We start from the raw sequence: 12,220 nt of genomic DNA on the forward strand, positions 1-12,220 counted from the left end.
AGATCAGCACCTGCTAGTGTCTCTGCCCTTTGCATCCCAGCTTTCTTTGTGTGATGTCCTGAAGGGTACCCTGATGATGATGATGATGATGATGATGATGATGATGATGATGATTTCTTGGAATGTTTTCAGTAAATAGGTGTGGAGCCATGCATGGAATGTAGCAAAGGGAATGGCATTCATTTGTAATTTATGTCCGCTCCTCTGGTGCAATTGGTTCTCAAGTCTGCTTCTCCCCTTTCGACAAGCTAAGTCCTCTTTTGTGTGTTTGTTGGTCTGAAGGCATGGGGCTGTCAATACACCCAAAACATTGCCTGGGCCACTTTGAGGGAAGTGATATAGTTGCAACGATTGCACTTTAACAATAGTTAACAAAAATAAATATAGTTTAATTGATTTTTTTGGTGTGGTCATTTTCTCCTCTTTCATGTCTGATTCCCCTCTTCGTTTCCCTTTTTGTTTCTCATCCTTTCTTATTTAGTTTCCACTCCCTTTCATGCCAACCAAGGATATTCAGTTTTTGTTAATTATATAGTTTTCTGGCTTGTGTTAACCACACTCGCTCCTACCTGCCACAGGATTAAAAGTTATTCTTTTTTTAAACTTTCAGTTTACAATTTTAATGAAACACTGGATCAAGAGTAAATAAGAGACTGTATACCATTCAATATTTTACTAAAACCAGTTTTTTTTTTAAATAAAAAAGAAATTCATTTTTTGAAGCCACTGACATATGCCTTCCCTATTTACCCCTGCCAAACACAACCAACTTATAGAATGAGAGAGGCAGGTGCCAACAAACCAAACGACCAAAATGAAGTATTTTTCTGACTGTCTTTAACAGCTTGATAATGTGATAGTACTAAAAGAGCCAGAAACCATGTTATGTCTCTTTTTCACTGTTTGCTTGGTTTCCAGTTAAAGAAACAAAAGTGGACCAAAGAATTGTGCCAGTTAAAGTCTTGGTGCACAAGAGAAGGATGGAGGTGTAATATTCTTTCAGTTATTAAGGATGCAATTCTATACCTAGTTATCAGTAATCCATTGAACTTAATGGTGTCACATCTCATAGGATTGCAGTAGAACCTTAAATCTCTTTTTTTCTAGAAATGTCTTTATATAAATTGAATTAGCTTTGCATCTTCTTTTTTTAAAAAAAAATCAAGGATAATACTATTTAATTTGATTCATAAGATTTTAAAAATACTATAGCTTTGAGATAGTAATCATAAACTGGCAACTGGAGAACACATGAGGTAAAAAGTTAGAACTCTGACAAATACTATCTAATTATTTCATGATTCAACTTTACTTACCCTCCTCTTGTAGGAATAGGCATAGGTACACTCTAACTACCACCGTGTGAGCAATAATTTATTTAGTGTATGCAGCTCCTCTGAAGAACATTGCCAAGAAAACCCCAAGACAGGTTCACCTTAGGGTTGCCATAAGTCAAAAATGACTTGAAGGCACAGAACAACAACAACGATGTTTGTATTTATAGGAATGTTTTTATGATATGTTTGCATACATGTGTAGTCTGCCACAAGTTTCTACAATACTACTGGTCATTTAGATAATTTTGCACAATTATTTTAAAGCTGTTTCTTTAATTTTCTGTAATGATTATTGTTTTCAGAAGCAAACAATTAATAATTCTAGTTCGTAAACTGGGAAAAAAATCTCACTCATCTTTTGCAAAGCAGCTTTATTGTAAACTTGAGTGTGGCAGCAGCAAACGGTTGGCACTTGGTGCATGTTTTAACTTCTGTGGTACATATGATCTCTCTCTCAGTCTCTGTATGAGAAAATATAAGTAAGAAAAAACAAACACACAAAAGTAATCCATTCAGGACTTGGAAGGCAAGCTGGTATCTGAGTCCAAATCCTGTAGTGACTCCAACAAGGGCCTGACTGAACTGAGGAAATAATCTTCTGTCCAGATAAAATGCTCTGCATTTCACTTTCCTGGGGGTAGGAAAGTTGTCCCTTACCTCAGATGTATTTGATAAAAGCGCCTTAACAAGTGAATTGAAAAAGGTGGTTGATAATTGGTTTGTATTCCTTCCTGAAGTGCAGGAGCTTGCCCCTGAATGATTTGACATTTGCATATCTTTTTATTAATTTCATCTCTGTAAACAAATTTTGGAGTAATAAATTGTAATCATGGAGATAGTGTTGGAAAGTTTCCTGTCTGTAGCATGGAGTAGATTCCAGATTGAAATCACCGGTGTCTGTATTATACAAAATAGACAATTTTTGGTTCATGTGGCAGATTAAGACAGTATAAAATTAGTGAAACTGAACTAATACTTATCTGCGGTAAAATGACAATATAGTACAAATCTCCATGCATGCCATAAATATGCATGCCATTTAGACCTATGCATATGGCTGCAATTATATAACATCCCTGTTTTTGAGGAGGTATTTGGAAACCTAAAGCATAAGGTGAAATTCAGCATTTTTAATTTGTTTTGCCATTAATCACAGTCCCAGATGAGTAAAAGTTTGTTTTGCCTTCTTCTTTCCTTTTCTCTGGAGCCTCTGATGTTTCTGAACTATAGAAAATACCCCCTGCCTTTCATAATCAGTGGTATTTATAGTACAGTAGACAATGGTCACTATACGGTATTAATAATAACAAATAATAATAATAATAATCGTAGTAGTAGTAGCAGCATTGCTGGTGTTCTGTCAGATATGTTTTCCCTCTGATTAAAGATGCAGAAATGTTGACCTGATAAATGTGAAAATAATCAGCCATAAAAAAGAAAAGATGAAAAACAATAGCTGACATTTATGAGTACGAAAACCCCAAATTAGAGAGAAGTGTGTGATTTCCTTCAAAACAAGAATAAACAGGAGATAAGTAACTACAGTCCTTTTGCTTTTAGGTTTTTTTTTATCCCTTTGTTTACATCAACCAAAGAAATGTGACTTGGATATTAAGATATTCAGAGATTACTGTAGTCTGTTACTGTGACATTGAGAAGAAAAATCATTGTCAAAAAGGCCAGAAGAACTTGCTTGAGTTCAGGCACTCCTGGATATCTAGACTCAGGAGGGGTTTGCCCACCCCTTCAGTTTTGTGAGTGGGAAGAAATTTTAAACAGAAAGACTGAATTAAGCTGTTAAGGGGGGTATTCTTGGACAGTGACAATAGGGATTTGTGACTGTGTGTTTTCTTACTGACAGTATAATTCAAAAAGAAGCTGTAATGCAAACTAGCAGGCTTGGCTTCTTTGAACAGGTTTGCTATTGTGCCTCTGGGTCCCTTATCAAGAGTCTCACTAGCTCTAGATGTTAAAGGAAAACACTAACCTTTCTTCCTGTCTTTGAGATTCTACTTTTTCCATATCAGTTATTGAAAATTATGGAAAAACCAATGTACTATTAATATTTTAGGGGGAAAACAACAACAACAGGACAGGGATCTTTTCACTGTATTGACTGAAAGCAATCAATAGCTATTGCATTTCGCCTGAGAGGGAGAGGACTTTGGTGGGTTGCATCCGAGAAAGTTGCTGTGACAAATTGTAGAGTAGAAAGTGTGTGTGTTTTGTTAAAAATCTCCTGCCTTTAATTGTTGCTCCCCTACTAACTGCTTCCCTGTTTTTTAAACAAATAACTGCTTTGTCTTGCTAACCACCACTTACTATCTTCATTGCAAAATTTCATATGTGCAAGAGTTCTGATTACCTCAAACATTTCTATTCTAGATATAATTATTAAACAGTAAAAAAATAATAGAGAGGGAAAGTATAGATTTACTGTTGAATCTCACTGATGATTACTAAGAAATAGATCCCACTGTGTTTCCTAGTACATGTGTTTAGGGCTGTAACTTTAAGACGCATGGAATCAAAGTTCCCTAATGTAGTGATAACTAGCTTTTTCCAAGCAACTATGAATGTTTAGGATGCATTTACTTGGGGAAAGAAGTATAAAAAACAAGACAGGTGAGAGTTCTGCCCACTTTGTTCTCTGTCCAGCACTTTGGGTAGAGAAGTGCTCAGTGCAACTGTACTGAGGGAGAATGTATTGTACTTTGGAGATGTTCCTCCAGCTTACTTTATGGAGACTACAGTCCTACACTCATTTGTGTGGGGTAAACAACATTGATTTCAATAAGGCATACTTAAGGGTAAACTATGTTAAGATCACATTGAAAATGATTTTGGCATTCTTTGCTTTTGTTTGATAATTGCAAAATAATTCTTGTAAAAGCAAGAATTCTATACATATACACATGCAGAAAAATAATTTCAGTGCCTGTACTGTGCCAAACACACAGCATAGTGCCATGCTGTAATTTTAATTGTTTGATGTTTTATTTATGCTGTAGGAATCTGCTTTGATTCCTTTGTGAAAAAGCAGAATACAAATTATTATTATTATTATTATTATTATTATCATTATGCTATTCTTTTAGAAATTACAATAGTGAAGAAGTTGTAGATATTCATGCATTCATTGGATATTTTAGCATAGTCAGTGCCAGTCATAGCTAAACGCAGCAACTAGACTGAAACCTGCTGTATTTAAATTTCTCAGAGTTTGCAGGTGTAGTCAAAATTATTTTGGAAAATTGAAACAGACTTTACACATGTTTCAGATAAAATGGGAAAGCCCCAGCTAATGGATTTGCAGTTTATAAGCATTGACACAGACTTGGAGAAAACTTTATTTATGGGCAATTATTTTTGAGCCATGGTAATTTTTCTTCCTTTGCTGTATTGGCTTGGCCTCATGTCTTTAAAGCTCTTTTTCTGCCTCTTCTTAAGCACTTGTGCTGTGTGTGAAGTGGTCCTTCAGGCTTAAGTACCAGTTTATTTTGTCTGTCAAGATAGCCCTTGTGAGCTGGGCTGCTGGAGATGAGGATCTGTTAGAAAATTATGCCTGCCTGAAGTAGAACATACTGTAGAATAATATCTTTGCCATGTTTGTAATTGCAAATGTAATTAGCAAACAAGCTCTAGGGGATTAAGGACTCGAAACTTTCACTGCACATGACTTGACCTTATGTTAGCCAAACAGGAATAGTTGGCACCATTTAACTCATGTCAGTCCTGCCTTTTTTGCCTTGGTGTGTTTCCTACTCCTATATTTCTACTGCATAGTGATGATCTTGCTCTTTTGCTCAGCTTTCTCTTTGCTTTGGACCTTATGCTTTGTCCTTTATGAAAGAAGAATATGCTAACACCTGTCAGCTTGCTGAGCTTTTGGGTGCTCATCAGCACCTCCAACAACATTGCTATTAATTGGACTTTTGTGGAGGCGTGTTGCAAAAAGCAGGTGGCAGACTGTTGTTACACAATTTGTACTGGTTTTGTGACTGATTTCCCCCTCTTTGCTCCATTCCTCACTCCTACTCTGTTCACGCTGGTTTCTTTTCAAAATTCTCCCACTTCTCATCCAAGAGGAAATGTTCACATGCAGGTTTTGTTTTGGCTCATCTCAGGCTAAAATTAACTTCAAGATTTAATCAACTCGCTCAAAATATGCTTGACCCATAAGTATCTCACACATAATAGACACAGAATCCATTCAGAAAGTCACTGACTTTGAGTGTGTGTCCATCCAGGGGGGTTCCTTGTCTTTTCTCATGCAAATGGCATCATGCTACAGGTTTATTTCTGCCCCTTTTGTGTTCAGTATTTAAGTTGCAGTAACATGCCATGACCAAGCTGTTTTTGTTTTGTTTTTTAGTGTGAAAGGGAATGGATTGAGAATAGAGAGAGGCGGCGTATCTTGTCCGATTCTGCACTGCCGGTGAGGCATTGTTTTCTAGGGTATCTTCATCATCGTTGCATCCTGTTTGTGGGGGAGGAAAGGGAAGTATAATAGCCAGGCTATTGCAATTTGTGTAGAACCCTGTACTCATGTATTCCTTTCTTGTTCAGTTAAAATTATTTTCATATGTCTGCTTGTATGTATCAAATAACATCTGGATAGTCTGTAGGTCCTCTAGTTGGAAGCATCTTCTGTAGTGACAAAGGATAGAATCTACCATATACACACTACCTGTTTGAACAGTAGAATCCATCCATCCATCCATCCATCCATCCATCCATCCATCCATCCATCCATCCTATATGCCTCCTATGGAGATTTTCAAGAAAATATATTTATTTTAATTCAAGTATCCCCTCCCACTACAAATTTCCTTAGATGTTTAAATATTCTGTAGAAATTGAACTTTCATTGTGAACGGTTCCCCATGAATGTACTGTACTGCTATATCCAGTCAAAAATAGGGTCATAAGGATGATTTCCAAAATTAATTTTTCACTTTGGGTTTTATTTAGGATAGGTATTTTTTAAAAATAGGATTGCCGTGTCTCAGAAAAACTATTAATACAGGTAAAGGATAGAAATATTATTTGTTGTCATTCCCATATTTTATAAAATAGATTTTATAATATTAATTAAATATTATCATCATTATTTTACATGTCGCTTTGATGTACTTTGCTGAAATTACTTTTGTATGAATGAAAATTTCTTGTGTTTAAATGCAAAGAAACATTGTTTGTCATGGATTGCTATGAATCTTTTGATTTCCTTGCATTTGGTTATTGAGAATCTGGGCATTCATTTCAAAGAAGGTGGCTCATTTTAAGGATATTCTTTACATTTTTTAATGGTAGTTATTAGGTTAGTTGTGGGGTTTATTCTCATGGAATTCTGCTGATGCCCTTTTAAAAAAACCCTGAATGCACACACTGGCACAAAATAGTTTTTGACCTATAGAATTCTTAATTTTGAATTTCTATATCTGTATTATACACTTGATATGTGAAAGGTGCTTCCTTCAACAACTACTGATAATTGTAAATAGTTTAGATGCAGCTAGAATTCAAAATTTTGCTTATCACATTTCTCCACTCATGTTCTGTCTTTGTGGGCATATATATTCTCTTAGTCCCTATCCTTTTACTGCTTCATTCAACATTTCAAATGTTTCTGTTTCTGTCTTCTTTTTTGGTTGTCGAAGCAGGAGTGGGCAAGAAGTAGGGACATTTGCCTTGAAGTGAAGATGCTGAGTAACAGTTCCTGTAAAACCAAAAGTCTTAATGCCCACTGCCTGCCACACTTTGGTAGTCCATTTGGCATACAAGTCTGTTCTGTTGAAAAGAGCATCCAAAGAGAAGAAGGGTCCCCTCTGTGCAGCTAACTGGCTTATTATGCCTTGACAATAGAGTCATTGCAGCCTGCAATGCAGTCTAGCCTGGGACCCCAGGCAGGGGGAGAAGGTGTTGCTACTGTCCAAAATTGTCTTTCAAGCAGAAAAGTAATCCCAGAGTGGGCTTCGTGGGCTGATGTCCTAATACCCTTTAGAAAGGTTTGCCGTGACATCTCACACGAACGCCTTCTGGGTTAACAGGTTATAGAAACACATCCCTTGGGACATAATGACAATTGGCACAGATGGATTTAAACAGACATACATTTTATATAAATGACAGTGGATAATTTAGCTTTAGATGAAGTGCGTATATGGCTGTACCTTGCTTCTCATAGAGGCCTCATATGAATGATAGGAAAGAATCTCTTTTAATCACACTCACATCTGCGTAATGTAGATAAATGCATTTTTGTAGACTGACTTTCTTTGCTGCATCTGCTTGCAAATGTATACACTGTATGAGTATCAATATAAATGCAAATCAGCATGACCTATACACAATGTGTGTATATATTTAGTATATGCAAGTATGCATATATAGTACCTGGTTTTCTACATGTCATACAAATGTGTATATATATCATCAAACATAAAAAAATTGTTTAACTAAAACAAAACCTTAAACTTATCTCCCTTAAAAGTAGTTCTTCATCAGTGCTTGTGGAACATAGAAGATCCTTGTGTTAAAGATTATGGAAAGGCAAAGTAGTATAATGTGTAAATAAAGTGCACATGTAACTTATTGGCAGATATAGTTTGATATGGCGGAAATATTGCAGGGGGCAGGTAGTATACTGCAGAAGCATTTGAGAGTTTTTTAATATGGTTATAACTAAAAATCTAGTGGCTTGATGGAGGATTATATATTCAGACATTTTATTTTTATTTGGATCCTATCAGAACTCAGAGTTGTGTAGTTTTAATGTGTGAGGATTGTACATATTGCTCTAGTAATGTATCAAATCATGTTTCCTTTTTCAATTTTCCTTTTTCAACTTATAAAAGACCAGATACAATTTAATAACAACAGTTTCAGTTGTTTTTTGTAATTCTTATTTTCAGAAAATTATTGTGAAAAAACCCACATTGAGAAGCCCATATCTATGACCCTTCTCTTCTGTTAATGACCCTGTCTCACAGTTTTCCATCCTTTTCTGTCTTGATAAAAACTGGGTAGTTGATTTCCAACATTGTATTGCTTTGCAGAATATACTTAATCCACATAGATTTGTTGAGGATTATGTATGAGGAACATATTTGAGGTATACTTATGCCCAAATAATATGGTATTATGTTTCCAGTTAATTTCACTTTTCTTTTCAATTCTCAATAAGGTATCTAGGGGAAACCAGACTCAAAACTCTTTAATTGTTGTCTGAAGAATGAATGAAATAAGGACTTGGCTGTTCTTTTTCTGTCGGCGAGAAGCTTCTTTGCCTCAATCTGTTCAAAATGTTATAGATTCTATTCCCCTGTTGGCCCAAGAGTTAAAAATTAATTCATGAATAATAAAAACCAATCAGTCTTGTTGAGTTTAAGAGGGATTAGAGAGAGGTTTTTGTACAGAAGCAGTTATATATCTTGGTCCTGATGCTGTTGGACTATTAGATATTGTTCTGGGTCTTACTGGTTTATCTGATAACGGTGCCTGATTTGCAAAATACAGTTGTTATCCTGATGACTAACGAGCCTAATATTGGATGGATTAGCAGGGGTCATACAGCTATTGCCTTTTACAAGTTCTTAGCTCTTTTGGAGATAATTCATTTCATTTGAAAGCATTTTGAAGGTACAGCAATTGTAACAAAATGCATTTGTACAAGAGTGATTCTTGATACTGATTAGTTCGACAGTGCTCTTCAAAGAGATTTAAATTATGAGTTCTCATTGAAATACATTTGGGTTCTTATGCACTCACAGTGTTTACAGATCCATGCACAACTACATAAATTTATTTATAATGGCCCCTGCCCTGGAGGGGTTACAGTTTAGTACATAAGTACTAAAGCACAAAATATTAGAAAGCTTCAAGAGCAATTGTCAACTGATCTTAGTCTTTTGAATATTTTTATTTACTCTGATCTATATATAGTGCAGAGGAGTCCTAATTTTGTTGTTAATCATAGTACTATTATTTTGTTCACTCCCCCCTTTTTGGCTTTAAGTCATTTCCTACTTAAGGCGACCCTAAGGCAAACCTATCATGGGGTTTTCTTGGAAAACTTTGTTTATAGAGGGTTTGCTGTGGGTTTCCATGGTAGAGTAGGGATTTGAACCCTGTTCTCCAAAGTCCTAGTCCAACGCTCACCACTACATCGCATCGGCCCCATACCAATTCCAACTTCAAGAGAAGATTCTGAGATTCGAGGTAAATTAGTCTTGGATTTGTGCCTGGCCTACCAGCTTCCTTATTTTGTTTCCCTTGTTTTACTACTATCTTATTATTACCTTGTGTGTCCTGTTTCAGTTCATATCTTGCCCAGATAACTCGAGTTGTTGGGTGATTTAAATATTTTGGACATAAATAAATATTGCTGTATGCCTTTGCTAAGTAGTTCCTGCTTGTTCACCTGCGGAACAAGGTAAACATGACAGCCATTTCCTAGAAGCTTTATCCCTTTCCCCTAACTTCAAATCACAAAATGCGAGTGCACATGACATCCCCACTAGATATGGCAAAACAATCTCCTGAGTTTTGTACCTTTTCAGGCTACGCATCAACTGCCTGTACTAATATATGTAATAAATGTGCTATAGTAATAGATAAGAAGAGCTTTATTGGATCGGATCAAAGCCAAAGGCCTTTCTAATCCAGCATTCATTTTTTGAAATGGCCAACTGGATGTTTATGGAAAGTCCACAAGCATAACTTTCCATGTCATGCTCCCCAGCTACAGCCTCTAGTGCTGGAGGTAACCTATATTCATAATGACCTGTCCCCCTAATAGCCTAATTCCAGCTATTGTCCAACTGTGATGATTTGGCAGGGACAATACCAGTTAATTCTCTATTGTCTCACTTTTTCAGCTGCCTTTAAAATGTCCCAGTTTCTCTCTCTTCCTTACACTTTCATCGTCTGCTTACATCAGTTTCTGACTATCGAGTTCAAAATCCTACAGTAGTTTGCACTCAATTAACAAAGCAGAGGAGAAGAGGAGAGGAGGGGTGGAATTTTATCCTACCCAGTATGCACAGGCAAAAGCAAATTGCTGCAGTGTATTCTAAAGGGATTATCACATGGAGCCTTACCATCTCTGAAATGTGGCTAAATTGTCCATAAGGCACACTGGTTTAATAGCCAGTTGCACTTGCCTCCTGTGATTTAATCGTCATTGAGGCATCCCGCTCCTCTCCTGTCATTAAACATTTGCAGAACAGCCATTTTTCCAACAATGGGAACTTCCATTACTGGGGAAATGGTTGCTCCATGAACACTTTGATGACAGGAGAGGAGCGGGATGCCTCAAGGATGATTAAATCATGGGAGGCAAGCGTGATTGGCTATTACATCCGTGTGCTTTATGGACGATTTATCTGAATTTCAGGGACGGTAAGGCTCAGTGTGATAATCACCTAAGTTCTGTGTTCTTCCTGAATCATAACTTTTGCTATATTTTCTTCTTTTCTTTTTGCCACTGTGATGTTACTTGGTTACATGTCTGCTGTTTTTTATCTGTGAAATATTGAAGGGTGTGCTATCCTCTTATGATACATTCTCTGTGAATATATTTGTTTCCTTTTTAAAGCCAGATTAACAACACTATTGCTACACCTTGTAATAGTGTAGTTCTTTTGCCCCTTTTCTGTGTCACAAGAAAATGTGACAGATTTGTTGTTCTTGAGCACTTATAAAGAATAGAACCTAGAAGAAGCTGAAATCAAATCAGGGACACTAGCAGCGTGCTTGCATTATACATAATGCTTTCTATCCACTATCAGAATGAAAACTGCCAGCAGAACTGTTTCTCTCTCCTCATGGCAGCCCCAGCATTATTCTCAGATCTGCTCTGGAGGATTGGGACCACATGTGGACCAGATATAGAAAGTACATAGAGAACACAGAATTGATGGGTGCAAGAGGAAATCGTGTTGTCTGAACAGGCATCCACTTGTGTGACACTGGATGTAGCTCATGTTTAGAGAACAAGTGTAACAACATAATGATCTTTGCTCTATGCTGACTACTTCAGTACAACTAACAGTACAGTAGAGAGGGAAATGGCAACATGACAGAATCCAAAAAAATCTAGACATAATAGATAACGATTTGCACTTTTATCCTATTTTTACTGATTTCCGATTAACATTCTGGCACTGTTAAAGAAATACTGGTTGACTGATTCGATAAGTATTTTAATCAGTGAGTAAACTGATAATTCATAAACCTTCAAATAAATAAAATAAATCTTCTGAGGGGAAAAAAACCCTTTGTTTTAAGGTGATACATACTTGGTTCATAGCATGCACTATTTTAAAAGAGGCATTCTTGATTATCTCTGTGTGTGTGTGTCTCTCTCTTTCCCTCTCTCTGCCTCCCCCCCCCCTGTGTGTAAGTGAGGGAGGGAGAAAGAACAGGAACATTTTGCTTAAGATATCATTTATTACCTGTAATTTTTAATAACTTGCTTTGAGAACTGTTATTTTTTTTAAATCCCTATTGTTTGGGTGCTCTTTAAATCAAGCAACACGGTTTCCATCCGTTAACCTGATTAGCTGACTAAATATTGCAGCTCTAATATAGTTATTATATAAAATGTCTGACTATAAGAACCTGGTTGTATTACCAAAGAAAGATGAGAGGCAGCAAAACAGAAGTGGCTTTCTGCTTACATCTCTGCATGACATTGTTATACTAACATTCTTCCTCCAGAAGAAGATGGTCATAAAAGTATGGCTTTTGCCAAACAGATTTTTCCATCATGACAAAAGGCATATGTTTATGATAGTTTCTGTGGAAATAGAATGGCTGTGCTTCGGGGGCATGTGGCGATGTAAACAGAAATCCACATCTATCTCACTGCCTCTCAT

General features: G+C 36.4%; 1 protein-coding gene across 1 annotated transcript in view; it reads left to right on the forward strand.

The window, feature by feature from the left end:
* Nucleotides 1–12,220, forward strand: part of ESRRB (estrogen related receptor beta) — a 144,231-nt gene that overhangs the window by 1,046 nt on the left and 130,965 nt on the right. The gene's annotated exons all lie outside the window — the stretch shown is intronic.

This window comes from Sceloporus occidentalis, unplaced genomic scaffold, assembly GCF_023333645.1.
Source record: "Sceloporus occidentalis isolate IW3139 unplaced genomic scaffold, rSceOcc1.0.p SCAF_4, whole genome shotgun sequence".
Taxonomy (NCBI): Eukaryota; Metazoa; Chordata; class Lepidosauria; order Squamata; family Phrynosomatidae; genus Sceloporus; species Sceloporus occidentalis.